This window comes from Crinia signifera, chromosome 9 (assembly GCF_055691185.1).
Source record: "Crinia signifera chromosome 9, ASM5569118v1, whole genome shotgun sequence".
Lineage (NCBI taxonomy): Eukaryota > Metazoa > Chordata > Amphibia > Anura > Myobatrachidae > Crinia > Crinia signifera.
In genome coordinates this window covers 126,920,279-126,938,492 of record NC_139225.1, presented here as the reverse complement: position 1 = coordinate 126,938,492, position 18,214 = coordinate 126,920,279, and the positions used below count along the sequence as shown (strand labels likewise).

The 18,214-nt window shown below is 43.4% G+C and overlaps 1 protein-coding gene across 1 annotated transcript in view; it reads left to right on the top strand.

The window, feature by feature from the left end:
• Positions 1-403: 403 nt before the first annotated feature.
• Positions 404-18,214, top strand: part of ITPKC (inositol-trisphosphate 3-kinase C) — a 54,871-nt gene continuing 37,060 nt past the window's right edge. The window contains exon 1 of the mRNA XM_083159706.1: positions 404-610. The gene's annotated coding sequence lies outside the window, so the exon portion shown is untranslated. The remainder of the gene's footprint in view (positions 611-18,214) is intronic.

Sequence of the window (18,214 nt, the reverse complement as noted above, 5' to 3'; positions counted from 1 at the left end):
CCAAGCCCCCCGCTATATAATGCCGAGCAGGGGTACAGCTTTTGAGCCGCGATTTAGCACAAATTTACATCCTCGGTTGCCCAGATTGTCTATTTTATTTGGTAAGTACGTGGCTGGGCGGCCTGTAACGGCCGGCTCCGAGAGACTTGCCAACTCTTCCGGGCAGCCAGGAGTGCTTTGCGATTTTTCAGAGCATTGCAGCCATGTGGGGAGAGTAGGCTAGTAAGCTGTAACTGAAAGCCCAGGTCTGCCATAGAAGCAGTGTTCCAGGATAGTATCGCTCCGCTGTCTTTAAAAGGATAAGTTGACAAATTCCGTTGAGTAAAGATTGATTTTTATTACGGTGATTTAATAATTATCTCCTCTTTTTTATTGTCTTAAATAGCCTACCATGGGCCTGAGTTGCACGCAGAGTGAGCAGAGGGATGAATTCCGCAAGGATTGCTAACCTCAGAAGTTGCAGTTGACTGCGAGTAGAAAGCCGCCAACTAGACAGAAAGAAAAAACGCCATCTGCAAATATGCAAATGAGTCACAGACCACCATCCAATTGCGGATCCGTACGCAAATCCCAGAACATCAAAGAGACTATGCTGTCTGAGCTAATGTAGGTAGGTCTGAGGCTTAGTGATGGAAAATTCTGTCTCTTTACAAATGCGCCACAATAATATAATTAATAATAATATCAATATTACCGGCATTCGTGGCTATTTGGGGAGGGGGCGGGGCTAATATGACGCATATAAGTCTACCCGAATATAAGCTGAGGCACCTAACTTTACCACAAAAAACTGGGAAAACTTATTGACTCGAGTATAAGCCTAGGGTGGTAAATGCAGCAGCTACTGGTAATTTTTTCCCCTGTATAATAATAACAGGACACCACAGGCTGCTCCCCCTGCATAATAACAGGACACCACAAGCTGCTCCCCCTATAATAACAGAACACCACAGGCTGCTCCCCCTGCATAGGACACCACAGGCATAAGACACCACACAGGCTTTGATTGACCTCCTCCTGCATCATGGGTTTGAGGCTGCAGCTGAACTGCTGCAGAGAGGTGGTGGTTGTGGGGGGGGTGTGACGCACCACTGTCCGGCTTCAGAGAGGTGGGTGGGTGCGCTGCGTCGCTAACCGACTCCACATGGAGGGGGTGCATGGCCGCTGCTGACTCCTGCGTCCACCGCTACCCTGCTCCACTCTGTAGTGGCCAGGCCTCCTGCACTAGACATGTGCTCAGTGCAGGAGTCCGGCAGCCATGTCCCCGTAGCCCCGGCCATGTTCGCTTAACCGCAGCTACATTACTAAAGCCACGGACTCAAGTATAAGCCGAGGGGGGCTTTTTCAGCAAAAAAAAAAGGTCTGACAAACTCGGCTTAAACGGTAAAAGATATCGCTCAGAAATGTCATCTCTCCTAGGGTAACCTATTCCACCCTGGGTAATCCTACGTAGTGCACCAATATGGCACTTTGTGGGGGTGGAATACACAACCCATGGAAGTTATTACTCAAAATCATGCATTATGCGCTCTAGGATTATTATTATTACTTTATGTTTATGTGACTTGTCTATTGCTGTATTATTTAAATCAGGCATGTCTAAACTGTGGACCTCCAGCTGTTGTGAAACTACACATCCCAGCATGCCTTGCCATAGTTTTAGCATTCCCTAATAGCAAAACTGTGACAAGGCATGATGGGACTTGTAGTTTCACAACAGCCATAGTTTGGACATGCCTGATTTAAATCCTCTGTTTTATGTGCAGTATTTTTGATGTCTGTAAAATGCCTTGAGTCCCCACCATGGTTTCCTGTGAGTAGTTGACTTAGAGCACAGATGGAAATGAAAAGTATCCATGATGCATATTGTTTAAACAGGGTGAATTTACCCTTTACATTTCCAAATGAACAATAATGTCTGCTCCGTCAGCTATATGTCTCTTTCCACTGTTGCAACATGTGTTTCACACCCCATAATGATTCCCCCCCATACCTTTCCCCACAGTTACTGGAACAGTTCATGTTCAGTGCTCAGTTGTGATTGCTGACTTCTGACTCATATTTGCCCTATAAACACATTCAGCCGCTGGCCGAAAAGGAAATTCAGCAAATTTCTCATCTGTCTAAAAGCTCAGCACTGATTTATTGTACAAGCCAGACTATTGGTATTATTATACGGTATATGGTTGTTTCGTCGACGCACCAAAGGTCGGCAGGCCTTGGGTCGAACACCGAAGGTTGGCATGGCTTAGGTTGACACCTAAAATAGGTTGACATGGATGAAAGGTTGACACAAGCATTAGGTCGACAATGGCTAGGTCGACAGTAAAAAGTTTGACATGGCTTTTCACTTTTCCTTTTGAGCCGACATGCCGACTCGCGGTATTTCATGCCCTACCATCCACTAGGGCGTGGAGGGAGAATAGAATAGTGTGCCCGAAGCATTGCGAGCCATGCGCGGGGACACGGTGCACCAATACGGTGTCCGTGTTGACCATGTCAACATTTGGAACCAAATAAGTGAAAACCCATGTCGACCATTTGACTGTCGACCTAGCCATTGAAGACATAATGCTTTGGGGGCGACCTTTCATTTATGTTGACCTATTTCTGGTGTGGACCTAAGCCTTCAGTGGTTGACCCACTGCATGTCGATCTTTGGTTGGTCGACCCAATGACCCATACCCTTATTATACAATGCAATGTAAGACCATTATTAGTATACACACTTATTATTAGGCGGTGCAATGTGTGATCATTATGAGTGTACACTCAGTAATATTATACTGCACTGTAGGCAGCTCTGACACTACTCAGTACTATTATACAATGTGCACACTGCATGATCATCATCGGTGTAACAATGCTCAGTATAATTATACAGTGCAGTGTGCGATCACTGCTCAGTACTATTATACAATGTGCACACTGCATGATCATTATAGGTGTAACAATGCTCAGTATAATTATACAGTGCAATGTGCGATCACTGGTCAGTACTATTATACAATGTGCACACTGCATGATCATTATAGGTGTAACAATACTCAGTATAATTATACAGTGCAGTGTGCGATCACTGGTCAGTACTATTATACAATGTGCACACTGCATGATCATTATAGGTGTAACAATGCTCAGTATAATTATACAGTGCATTGTGCGATCACTGCTCAGTACTATTATACAATGTGCACACTGCACGATCATTATGGGTGTAACAATACTCAGTATAATTATACAGTGCAGTGTGCGATCACTGGTCAGTACTATTATACAATGTGCACACTGCATGATCATTATAGGTGTAACAATGCTCAGTATAATTATACAGTGCATTGTGCGATCACTGCTCAGTACTATTATACAATGTGCACACTGCATGATCATTATCGGTGTAACAATGCTCAGTATCATTATACTGTGCAATGTGCGATCACTGGTCAGTACTATTATACAATGTGCACACTGCATGATCATTATCGGTGTAACAATACTCAGTATAATTATACAGTGCAGTGTGCGATCACTGGTCAGTACTATTATACAATGTGCACACTGCACGATCATTATGGGTGTAACAATACTCAGTATAATTATACAGTGCAGTGTGCGATCACTGGTCAGCACTATTATACAATGTGCACACTGCACGATTATTATGGGTGTAACAATGCTCAGTATAATTATACAGTGCAGTGTGTGATCACTGGTCAGTACTATTATACTATGTGCACACTGCACGATCATTATGGGTGTAACAATACTCAGTATAATTATACAGTGCAGTGTGCGATCACTGGTCAGTACTATTATACAATGTGCACACTGCATGATCATTATGGGTGTAACAATACTCAGTATAATTATACAGTACAGTGTGCGATCACTGGTCAGTACTATTATACAATGTGCACACTGCATGATCATTATCGGTGTAACAATGCTCAGTATAATTATACAGTGCAGTGTGCGATCACTGGCCAGTACTATTATACAATGTGCACACTGCATGATCATTATCGGTGTAACAATGCTCAGTATCATTATACTGTGCAATGTGCGATCACTGGTCAGTACTATTATACAATGTGCACACTGCATGATCATTATCGGTGTAACAATACTCAGTATAATTATACAGTGCAGTGTGCGATCACTGGTCAGAACTATTATACAATGTGCACACTGCATGATCATTATCGGTGTAACAATGCTCAGTATAATTATACAGTGCAGTGTGCGATCACTGGTCAGTACTATTATACAATGTGCACACTGCATGATCATTATCGGTGTAACAATACTCAGTATAATTATACAGTGCAGTGTGCGATCACTGGTCAGTACTATTATACAATGTGCACACTGCATGATCATTATGGGTGTAACAATACTCAGTATAATTATACAGTGCAATGTGCGATCACTGGTCAGTACTGTTATACAATGTGCACACTGCACGATCATTATGGGTGTAACAATACTCAGTATAATTATACAGTGCAGTGTGCGATCACTGGTCAGCACTATTATACAATGTGCACACTGCACGATCATTATGGGTGTAACAATACTCAGTATAATTATACAGTGCAGTGTGCGATCACTGGTCAGCACTATTATACAATGTACACACTGCACGATCATTATGGGTGTAACAATGCTCAGTATAATTATACAGTGCAGTGTGTGATCACTGGTCAGTACTATTATACTATGTGCACACTGCACGATCATTATGGGTGTAACAATACTCAGTATAATTATACAGTGCAGTGTGTGATCACTGGTCAGTACTATTATACTATGTGCACACTGCACGATCATTATGGGTGTAACAATACTCAGTATAATTATACAGTGCAGTGTGCGATCACTGGTCAGTACTATTATACAATGTGCACACTGCACGATCATTATGGGTGTAACAATACTCAGTATAATTATACAGTGCAGTGTGCGATCACTGGTCAGTACTATTATACAATGTGCACACTGCATGATCATTATGGGTGTAACAATACTCAGTATAATTATACAGTGCAATGTGCGATCACTGGTCAGTACTATTATACAATGTGCACACTGCACGATCATTATGGGTGTAACAATACTCAGTATAATTATACAGTGCAGTGTGCGATCACTGGTCAGTACTATTATACAATTATCACACTGCACGATCATTATGGGTGTAACAATACTCAGTATAATTATACAGTGCAGTGTGCGATCACTGGTCAGTACTATTATACAATGTGCACACTGCATGATCATTATGGGTGTAACAATACTCAGTATAATTATACAGTGCAGTGTGCGATCACTGGTCAGTACTATTATACAATGTGCACACTGCATGATCATTATAGGTGTAACAATGCTCAGTATAATTATACAGTGCATTGTGCGATCACTGCTCAGTACTATTATACAATGTGAACACTGCATGATCATTATGGGTGTAACAATGCTCAGTATAATTATACAGTGCAGTGTGCGATCACTGCTCAGTACTATTATACAATGTGCACACTGCATGATCATTATGGGTGTAACAATGCTCAGTATAATTATACAGTGCAGTGTGCGATCACTGGTCAGTACTATTATACAATGTGCACACTGCATGATCATTATAGGTGTAACAATGCTCAGTATAATTATACAGTGCAGTGTGCGATCACTGGTCAGTACTATTATACAATTATCACACTGCATGATCATTATGGGTGTAACAATACTCAGCATAATTATACAGTGCAGTGTGCGATCACTGCTCAGTACTATTATACAATGTGCACACTGCATGATCATTATGGGTGTAACAATGCTCAGTATAATTATACAGTGCAGTGTGTGATCACTGGTCAGTACTATTATACAATGTGCACACTGCATGATCATTATGGGTGTAACAATACTCAGTATAATTATACAGTGCAGTGCGAGATCACTGGGCAGTACTATTATACAATGTGCACACTGCATGATCATTATGGGTGTAACAATATTCAGTATAATTATACAGTGCAGTGCGAGATCACTGGGCAGTACTATTATAGCATACCTCCCAAGTTTGGCAGTTCAGCAGGCGGGACGCTGCTGCTGCGCGCCGGAGGTGCGTTGAAATTTTCAGGGGGCGTGGCCTAATTTGGGGTGTGGTCTATACTCGTGGCTCTTGCGCGAGGCCACGCCCCCATTTTGCCGCTATGGGGGCATGACCCAGAGGCTTTGTGAGTCTCTAGCCATGCCCCCAGCCCCCTGGCTGCGGGAATAGACGCTGTGCGCATGCGCACAGCGTTTATTCCCCGCTGTTTAGCAGCTGACAGGGGGGACTCCCAACAGCCCCCCACACCGCGGGACACTGCCGCCCGCGGGTGGGACAGCGGGACAGGCCCTGACAATCTGGACTGTCCCGATAAAATCGGGACTGTTGGGAGGTATGTTATAGTGTGCACACTGCATGATCATTATCAATGTAACAATACTCAGATTTATTATACAGTGCAGTGTGTGATCACTGGCCAGTACTATCATACAGTGTCATCATTATCGGTGTAACAAAAGTCAGTATAATTATACAGTGCAATGTGCGATCACTGGTCAGTACTATTATACAATGTGCACACTGCATGATCATTATAGGTGTAACAATGCTCAGTATAATTATACAGTGCAGTGTGTGATCACTGGTCAGTACTATTATACAATGTGCACACTGCATGATCATTATGGGTGTAACAATACTCAGTATAATTATACAGTGCAGTGCGAGATCACTGGCCAGTACTATTATAGTGTGCACACTGCATGATCATTATCAGTGTAACAATACTCAGATTTATTATACAGTGCAGTGTGTGATCACTGACCAGTACTATCATACAGTGTCATCATTATCAGTGTAACAAAAGTCAGTATAATTATACAGTGCAATGTGCGATCACTGGTCAGTACTATAATACAGTGTGCACACAGCATGATCATTTATCAGTGTTTGGATACTGAGTATTTTTATACAGTGAGAACCGTAATCATTATTGTATAGATTACGCAGTACAGTTATACAGCATATCTATATACGCCTATAAACTGACTCTTTTCATAACATTTCCAAATCTATGTCCAAATCCATTAAGTACATTTTGTATTTATGGTGTTTATCTCGTATCTACGAATTTGCACTTCCTCCTGTATCACTGACATACGTCAGACTCCTTGTTACTTCATGTAAATGACAAGTGCTTGCGTAAGGCTGTGTTCTGACTGATATCAGGAAGTCATGTCTGTAATAGACGTTCTCTGGCGTTGGATGTGGCAGATGTGTATCTTCACCATCTGGGCTAGTCTTTACAGTGCTGGTAACCAATACAATGTACCAATGTTCCCATCATTTTACACCTTTAAAGTTACATTTATATTGTGTCTAAAGTTTTATTTATATTGAGAATTTGTGATGCTTAATGCTCTCTGTTTTGCTATTTTGTAAGACAACATGTCGCAAATGTATCTTTTTGGACATGAGATGTGTGATCATTATTAGTGGATTGACACATACTTCTGTAAACACACACACACACACACACACACACACACACACACACACACACACTTTATCTAGCTGACACACAGGGGTGTGATGGGAGTTCTATTGAAGATTGAATGTTGCCTATAGTAACCAATCAGATTGTACATATTAAACTCTAGAAGGTGCTAAATACATCTGATTGGTTGATTTGGGGAACATCCCATCTCCAATAGAACTCACAACTTTGTAAATTTACCCCACACTCGGAATGAGGAGGAGGAATTAAGTATAATGGGCTCTACATAGCAGCATAATGTGTATAATGGGCTCTACTGTTTAGTACTGTGTATAAGGGGCTGTACTGTAGTGTAGAATGAATAATGGATGGTACTGTCTGACATAATCTGTATAAGGGGTACTACTGTGTGGTGCAATGTGAATCATGGATGTTACTGTCGGTGTAATGTGACTAATGGACACAACATGCCCCTTCCCTATGTAGCCACATCCCTATAATTTGCACTGTCTCTATTTTGTTTATGGGGGGGGGGGGGGGGGGCACCAAAGTGTCTAGTTACAAATGTCTAGTTGCAGCTCTGCTTATATGTTTGTGACATTATCCTGCAGCACTTGGCTCCTGTCACTAACAAGGATCTAACTGAGCAGAAATTGGTCTCTAGAGGTAGCCCCGCATCTTCGGGTTTGTTGAGCATGCCGCCCAGAGCGATGTACGGAGGAGGGGGCTTCCCGTGAGGCCACACCTCCATAGTGGAGTGATCAGAGTCTCCCACTAGACAAAGAGCGGGAAGGGGGGGGGGGCACTCCACATCGGGTATCACTGACACAGTTGCCGCCACTGTATATCAAATAAATTCTATAATGTGTTAATAAAAATAATTTCAAGTGTTAATAAAAAATAAAAGCAAAACACACCAAAACAAGTGACAATGGAGGGTATGGGTAAAAACCGGACCAGGACAAGGACCACGGACCGCCGGACTGGACATTAAAATCTGCAGTCCGGAGCTTGTAGCGTCCGGCCCGGGGAGTGTCCTGTCTGGGGGTGTCCTGTCTGGGGGACTGCCTGTGACACCTGTCACCAGGGAGAGGAGGAGGGGGAGAAGCCTCCCTGTATGGTCCGGGCATGTAGCAAAAACCAGAGGGTCCGGATCACATGGGGAGGCTGTAATTTCCCCTTCCCCATGTCCCTGATGATAGCTATCACAGGAACCCCCTGGACAAGACACCCCCCGGACGGGACACCCCCCCCCCCGGTCCGGGGTTTAGTCCGGGTCCGGTTTTTACATAGTCCCAACAATGGATGTGGGTATGGGATCATTGGTTCCATTGTGTTCCATTGTCCAATCCTTCTATTGTCAGAATATGCATCGTACAATACAAAAACAAATCTATTATATGCCTTTCAGTTAAAGTCTATGGGTGTGGATCAGTAGCTTGGTGGTGATCATTTCAGGTGTGATCATTAGCAGTGTTTATAATGGAACGGGCACAATGAATCCCACGCTCTGTATGTGGGGCAGAACATCCTGTTGTATAATGATTAGCTGTCAGCAATGCATTGTATTCTCTTCCACTTGGGCAATAGTGATACATACAGTAGTCTCAGTTCTATTTCTGGCACTAGCACGTTTCATGTGAATCACAAAGCAGCTGGTTATTAGCATGAAGTCATGTCAGCATCACACATCAGTCACATCGCTGCAGCTATGCTAAGTGCCAGCCCAGCTGGGATTGTGTCACCGGGACAAGTTCATACAGAAAACTGCTGATATTAGCATGAGGAGGACTTGACACATGGGGCCGTGTGTGTGTGTGTGTCTGTGTGTGTGATATTAGTATGAGGAGGACTTCACACATGGGGCCATGTGTGTGTGTGTGTGATATTAGTATGAGGAGGACTTGATACATGGGTCCATGTGTGTGTGTGATATTAGTATGAGGAGGACTTGATACATGGGTCCGTGTGTGTGTGTGTGTGTGATATTAGTATGAGGAGGACTTGATACATGGGTCCGTGTGTGTGTGTGTGTGTGATATTAGTATGAGGAGGACTTGATACATGGGTCCGTGTGTGTGTGTATGTGATATTAGTATGAGGAGGACTTGATACATGGGTCTGTGTGTGTGTGTATGTGATATTAGTATGAGGAGGACTTGATACATGGTCCATGTGTGTGTGTGTGTGTGTGTGTGTGTGTGATATTAGTATGAGGAGGACTTGATACATGGGTCCGTGTGTGTGTGTGTGATATTAGTATGAGGAGGACTTGATACATGGGTCCGTGTGTGTGTGATATTAGTATGAGGAGGACTTGATACATGGGTCCTTGTGTGTGTGTGTGTGTGTCTGTGTGTCTGTGTGTGATATTAGTATGAGGAGGACTTGATACATGGGTCCGTGTGTGTGTGTGTGATATTAGTATGAGGAGGACTTGATACATGGGTCCGTGTGTGTGTGTGTGATATTAGTATGAGGAGGACTTGATACATGGGTCCGTGTGTGTGTGTATGTGATATTAGTATGAGGAGGACTTGATACATGGGTTCGTGTGTGTGTGTGTGATATTAGTATGAGGAGGACTTGATACATGGGTCCATGTGTGTGTGTGTGTGTGATATTAGTATGAGGAGGACTTGATACATGGTCCATGTGTGTGTGTGTGTGTGTGTGTGTGTGATATTAGTATGAGGAGGACTTGATACATGGGTCCGTGTGTGTGTGTGTATGTGATATTAGTATGAGGAGGACTTGATACATGGGTCCGTGTGTGTGTGTATGTGATATTAGTATGAGGAGGACTTGATACATGGGTCCGTGTGTGTGTGTGATATTAGTATGAGGAGGACTTGATACATGGTCCATGTGTGTGTGTGTGTGATATTAGTATGAGGAGGACTTGATACATGGGTCCGTGTGTGTGTGATATTAGTATGAGGAGGACTTGATACATGGGTCCGTGTGTGTGTGATATTAGTATGAGGAGGACTTGATACATGGGTCCGTGTGTGTATGTAATATTAGTATGAGGAGGACTTGATACATGGGTCCGTGTGTGTGTGTATGTATGTGATATTAGTATGAGGAGGACTTGATACATGGGTCCGTGTGTGTGTGTATGTGATATTAGTATGAGGAGGACTTGATACATGGGTCCGTGTGTGTGTGTATGTGATATTAGTATGAGGAGGACTTGATACATGGGTCCGTGTGTGTGTGTATGTGATATTAGTATGAGGAGGACTTGATACATGGGTCCATGTTTGTGTGTGTGTGTGATATTAGTATGAGGAGGACTTGATACATGGGTCCGTGTGTGTGTGTATGTGATATTAGTATGAGGAGGACTTGATACATGGGTCCATGTGTGTGTGTGTGTGTGTGTGATATTAGTATGAGGAGGACTTGATACATGGGTCCATGTGTGTGTGTGTGTGTGTGTGTGATATTAGTATGAGGAGGACTTGATACATGGGTCCGTGTGTGTGTGTGTGTGATATTAGTATGAGGAGGACTTGATACATGGGTCCGTGTGTGTGTGTATGTGATATTAGTATGAGGAGGACTTGATACATGGGTCCGTGTGTGTGTGTGATATTAGTATGAGGAGGACTTGATGCATGGGTCCGTGTGTGTGTGTATGTGATATTAGTATGAGGAGGACTTGATACATGGGTCCGTGTGTGTGTGTATGTGATATTAGTATGAGGAGGACTTGATACATGGGTCCGTGTGTGTGTGTGTGTGTGTGTATGTAATATTAGTATGAGGAGGACTTGATACATGGGTCCGTGTGTGTGTGTGTATGTGATATTAGTATGAGGAGGACTTAATACATGGGTCCGTGTGTGTGTGTATGTGATATTATTATGAGGAGGACTTGATACATGGGTCCGTGTGTGTGTGTATGTGATATTAGTATGAGGAGGACTTGATACATGGGTCTGTGTGTGTGTGTGTATGTGATATTAGTATGAGTAGGACTTGATACATGGGTCCGTGTGTGTGTGATATAAGTATGAGGAGGACTTGATACATGGGTCCGTGTGTGTGTGTGATATTAGTATGAGGAGGACTTGATACATGGGTCCGTGTGTGTGTGTGTATGTGATATTAGTATGAGGAGGACTTGATACATGGGTCCGTGTGTGTGTGTATGTGATATTAGTATGAGGAGGACTTGATACATGGGTCCATGTTTGTGTGTGTGTGTGTGTGTGTGTGTGATATTAGTATGAGGAGGACTTGATACATGGGTCCGTGTGTGTGTGTATGTGATATTAGTATGAGGAGGACTTGATACATGGGTCCGTGTGTGTGTGTATGTGATATTAGTATGAGGAGGACTTGATACATGGGTCCGTGTGTGTGTGTATGTGATATTAGTATGAGGAGGACTTGATACATGGGTCCGTGTGTGTGTGTATGTGATATTAGTATGAGGAGGACTTGATACATGGGTCCGTGTGTGTGTGATATTAGTATGAGGAGGACTTGATACATGGGTCCATGTGTGTGTGTGTGTGTGATATTAGTATGAGGAGGACTTGATACATGGGTCCGTGTGTGTGTGTATGTGATATTAGTATGAGGAGGACTTGATACATGGGTCCGTGTGTGTGTGTATGTGATATTAGTATGAGGAGGACTTGATACATGGGTCCGTGTGTGTGTGTATGTGATATTAGTATGAGGAGGACTTGATACATGGGTCCGTGTGTGTGTGTGTGATATTAGTATGAGGAGGACTTAATACATGGGTCCGTGTGTGTGTGTATGTGATATTAGTATGAGGAGGACTTGATACATGGGTCCGTGTGTGTGTGTATGTGATATTAGTATGAGGAGGACTTGATACATGGGTCCGTGTGTGTGTGTATGTGATATTAGTATGAGGAGGACTTGATACATGGGTCCATGTGTGTGTGTGATATTAGTATGAGGAGGACTTGATACATGGGTCCATGTGTGTGTGTGTGTGTGTGTGTGTGTGTGTGTGATATTAGTATGAGGAGGACTTGATACATGGGTCCGTGTGTGTGTGTGTGTGTGTATGTGATATTAGTATGAGGAGGACTTGATACATGGGTCCGTGTGTGTGTGTATGTGATATTAGTATGAGGAGGACTTGATACATGGGTCCGTGTGTGTGTGTATGTGATATTAGTATGAGGAGGACTTGATACATGGGTCCGTGTGTGTGTGTGATATTAGTATGAGGAGGACTTGATACATGGGTCCGTGTGTGTGTGTATGTGATATTAGTATGAGGAGGACTTGATACATGGGTCCATGTGTGTGTGTGTGTGTGTGTGTGTCTGTGTGTGATATTAGTATGAGGAGGACTTGATACATGGGTCCGTGTGTGTGTGTGTGATATTAGCATGAGGAGGACTTGATACATGGGTCCGTGTGTGTGTGTGATATTAGTATGAGGAGGACTTGATACATGGGTCCGTGTGTGTGTGTATGTGATATTAGTATGAGGAGGACTTGATACATGGGTCCGTGTGTGTGTGTGTGATATTAGTATGAGGAGGACTTGATACATGGGTCCGTGTGTGTGTGTGTGATATTAGTATGAGGAGGACTTGATACATGGGTCCGTGTGTGTGTGTATGTGATATTAGTATGAGGAGGACTTGATACATGGGTCCGTGTGTGTGTGTGTATGTGATATTAGTATGAGGAGGACTTGATACATGGGTCCGTGTGTGTGTGTATGTGATATTAGTATGAGGAGGACTTGATACATGGGTCCGTGTGTGTGTGTGTATGTGATATTAGTATGAGGAGGACTTGATACATGGGTCCGTGTGTGTGTGTATGTGATATTAGTATGAGGAGGACTTGATACATGGGTCCGTGTGTGTGTGTATGTGATATTATTATGAGGAGGACTTGATACATGGGTCCGTGTGTGTGTGTATGTGATATTAGTATGAGGAGGACTTGATACATGGGTCTGTGTGTGTGTGTGTATGTGATATTAGTATGAGTAGGACTTGATACATGGGTCCGTGTGTGTGTGATATAAGTATGAGGAGGACTTGATACATGGGTCCGTGTGTGTGTGTGATATTAGTATGAGGAGGACTTGATACATGGGTCCGTGTGTGTGTATGTGATATTAGTATGAGGAGGACTTGATACATGGGTCCGTGTGTGTGTGTATGTGATATTAGTATGAGGAGGACTTGATACATGGGTCCATGTTTGTGTGTGTGTGTGTGTGTGTGTGTGTGTGATATTAGTATGAGGAGGACTTGATACATGGGTCCGTGTGTGTGTGTATGTGATATTAGTATGAGGAGGACTTGATACATGGGTCCGTGTGTGTGTGTATGTGATATTAGTATGAGGAGGACTTGATACATGGGTCCGTGTGTGTGTGTATGTGATATTAGTATGAGGAGGACTTGATACATGGGTCCGTGTGTGTGTGTATGTGATATTAGTATGAGGAGGACTTGATACATGGGTCCGTGTGTGTGTGATATTAGTATGAGGAGGACTTGATACATGGGTCCATGTGTGTGTGTGTGTGTGATATTAGTATGAGGAGGACTTGATACATGGGTCCGTGTGTGTGTGTATGTGATATTAGTATGAGGAGGACTTGATACATGGGTCCGTGTGTGTGTGTATGTGATATTAGTATGAGGAGGACTTGATACATGGGTCCGTGTGTGTGTGTATGTAATATTAGTATGAGGAGGACTTGATACATGGGTCCGTGTGTGTGTGTGTGATATTAGTATGAGGAGGACTTGATACATGGGTCCGTGTGTGTGTGTGTGATATTAGTATGAGGAGGACTTGATACATGGGTCCGTGTGTGTGTGTATGTGATATTAGTATGAGGAGGACTTGATACATGGGTCCGTGTGTGTGTGTGTATGTGATATTAGTATGAGGAGGACTTGATACATGGGTCCGTGTGTGTGTGTATGTGATATTAGTATGAGGAGGACTTGATACATGGGTCCGTGTGTGTGTGTGTATGTGATATTAGTATGAGGAGGACTTGATACATGGGTCCGTGTGTGTGTGTATGTGATATTAGTATGAGGAGGACTTGATACATGGGTCCGTGTGTGTGTGTATGTGATATTATTATGAGGAGGACTTGATACATGGGTCCGTGTGTGTGTGTATGTGATATTAGTATGAGGAGGACTTGATACATGGGTCTGTGTGTGTGTGTGTATGTGATATTAGTATGAGTAGGACTTGATACATGGGTCTGTGTGTGTGTGATATAAGTATGAGGAGGACTTGATACATGGGTCCGTGTGTGTGTGTGATATTAGTATGAGGAGGACTTGATACATGGGTCCGTGTGTGTGTGTGTATGTGATATTAGTATGAGGAGGACTTGATACATGGGTCCGTGTGTGTGTGTATGTGATATTAGTATGAGGAGGACTTGATACATGGGTCCATGTTTGTGTGTGTGTGTGTGTGTGTGATATTAGTATGAGGAGGACTTGATACATGGGTCCGTGTGTGTGTGTATGTGATATTAGTATGAGGAGGACTTGATACATGGGTCCGTGTGTGTGTGTATGTGATATTAGTATGAGGAGGACTTGATACATGGGTCCGTGTGTGTGTGTATGTGATATTAGTATGAGGAGGACTTGATACATGGGTCCGTGTGTGTGTGTATGTGATATTAGTATGAGGAGGACTTGATACATGGGTCCGTGTGTGTGTGATATTAGTATGAGGAGGACTTGATACATGGGTCCATGTGTGTGTGTGTGTGTGATATTAGTATGAGGAGGACTTGATACATGGGTCCGTGTGTGTGTGTATGTGATATTAGTATGAGGAGGACTTGATACATGGGTCCGTGTGTGTGTGTATGTGATATTAGTATGAGGAGGACTTGATACATGGGTCCGTGTGTGTGTGTATGTGATATTAGTATGAGGAGGACTTGATACATGGGTTCGTGTGTGTGTATGTGATATTAGTATGAGGAGGACTTGATACATGGGTCCGTGTGTGTGTGTATGTGATATTAGTATGAGGAGGACTTGATACATGGGTCCGTGTGTGTGTGTATGTGATATTAGTATGAGGAGGACTTGATACATGGGTCCGTGTGTGTGTGATATTAGTATGAGGAGGACTTGATACATGGGTCCATGTGTGTGTGTGTGTGTGTGTGTGTGATATTAGTATGAGGAGGACTTGATACATGGGTCCGTGTGTATGTGATATTAGTATGAGGAGGATTTGATACATGGGTCCGTGTGTGTGTATGTGATATTAGTATGAGGAGGACTTGATACATGGGTCCGTGTGTGTATGTGATATTAGTATGAGGAGGACTTGATACATGGGTCCGTGTGTGTGTGTATGTGATATTAGTATGAGGAGGACTTGATACATGGGTCCGTGTGTGTATGTGATATTAGTATGAGGAGGACTTGATACATGGGTCCGTGTGTGTGTGTATGTGATATTAGTATGAGGAGGACTTGGTACATGGGTCCGTGTGTGTGTGTATGTGATATTAGTATGAGGAGGACTTGATACATGGGTCCGTGTGTGTGTGTGTGTGATATTAGTATGAGGAGGACTTGATACATGGGTCCATGTTTGTGTGTGTGTGTGTGATATTAGTATGAGGAGGACTTGATACATGGGTCCGTGTGTGTGTGTATGTGATATTAGTATGAGGAGGACTTGATACATGGGTCCGTGTGTGTGTGTGTGATATTAGTATGAGGAGGACTTGATACATGGGTCCGTGTGTGTGTGTGTGATATTAGTATGAGGAGGACTTGATACATGGGTCCGTGTGTGTGTGTATGTGATATTAGTATGAGGAGGACTTGATACATGGGTCCGTGTGTGTGTGATATTAGTATGAGGAGGACTTGATACATGGGTCCGTGTGTGTGTGTATGTGATATTAGTATGAGGAGGACTTGATACATGGGTCCGTGTGTGTATGTGATATTAGTATGAGGAGGACTTGATACATGGGTCCGTGTGTGTGTGTATGTGATATTAGTATGAGGAGGACTTGGTACATGGGTCCGTGTGTGTGTGTATGTGATATTAGTATGAGGAGGACTTGATACATGGGTCCGTGTGTGTGTGTGTGTGATATTAGTATGAGGAGGACTTGATACATGGGTCCATGTTTGTGTGTGTGTGTGTGTGATATTAGTATGAGGAGGACTTGATACATGGGTCCGTGTGTGTGTGTATGTGATATTAGTATGAGGAGGACTTGATACATGGGTCCGTGTGTGTGTGTGTGATATTAGTATGAGGAGGACTTGATACATGGGTCCGTGTGTGTGTGTGTGATATTAGTATGAGGAGGACTTGATACATGGGTCTGTGTGTGTGTGTATGTGATATTAGTATGAGGAGGACTTGATACATGGGTCCGTGTGTGTGTGTGTGTGATATTAGTATGAGGAGGACTTGATACATGGGTCCGTGTGTGTGTGTGTGTGTGTGTGATATTAGTATTAGTATGAGAAATCATTTGATGGCCGTCCACCACCAAATATTTTTTTCTCTCCTTCAATAATAAAAATGAGTCTAGACCAGTGGTTCCCAAAATGTGTGCCATGGCTCCCTGGGGTGCCTCAGGACACTTGCAGGGGTGCCACGGGTTGGTGGTCATGGACCAATTCATATTATTTATGGTCAATTATTTATGGACAAAACCAATGCTGTTGGCTGCCGCTCAAAAAATATGTACAAACAAAAGCAAATCCTGCCCTTTACCACATAACTGAACCTCAGGATCACATATAAACACAATCTAATTATTTTATTCTTTTTTTTTCTACATTTTTGGGGGGTCTAGGGGGTGCCGTAAAAAAATTCTGATACTCTAGGGCGCCGTGATTTAAAAAAGATTGTGAACCCCTGGTCTAGACTGACTTTTATTCCGGCCACTATCCACGTCATGTGACATCAGCAGTCTGTCCCGAGCAGGCACCGCTACGCCTGTATTCATAGGAGAACGCCCAGCGGTTTTATGGGAAAGCCCATAAAAGGCTGGGCATTCCCCTGCTGCCGCCCTCGCCCCTCCCTTCCCTTCCTGGAGCAATCAGCGAGTGTGAAACTCGCCGAAGCCATTCGCTACCGGGGTTTGCGCATTTGCAACCGCCAAACATCGGGGGACTGAGCCGAATTCGGCCCCAAACTAATTGGTCTGAATCGTCCCCAGGGTTTGTCATTGATCATGTTTATCACATTTGCAGCATGTTGTACCAGATCTCCGCTTATGGTCAAATAAAGGGTTTCTCTCCTCCATCCAGTTCACCTAATACCTACTTCTTTATCTGTTATTGACTAACATATAACCAGTTCCTGTCCTACTTGTGTCCAATTAGCCCTAGAACAAGTTATTTTCCTCCAACCAGTTACCATTCCACACATGGGGCCGTGATTCAGATGCGGTTGGAGATTCCATTGCTGCTGCTTACATGGGAGTAGCAGCGACAGAACTAGTAGGGTAATGTAGCAGTAGGCGTCTCGCCTGTTTGCATGAGTGATCCGATCTGAGGCCGTCTGTGTGACTCATGGGGTCATACAACATGGCCACCGCCGATGGAACAAAGGGGGCAAGAAAACATATAGCCTAGTCCTGTCAGTCCCCCATAATAATGTCGACCCCA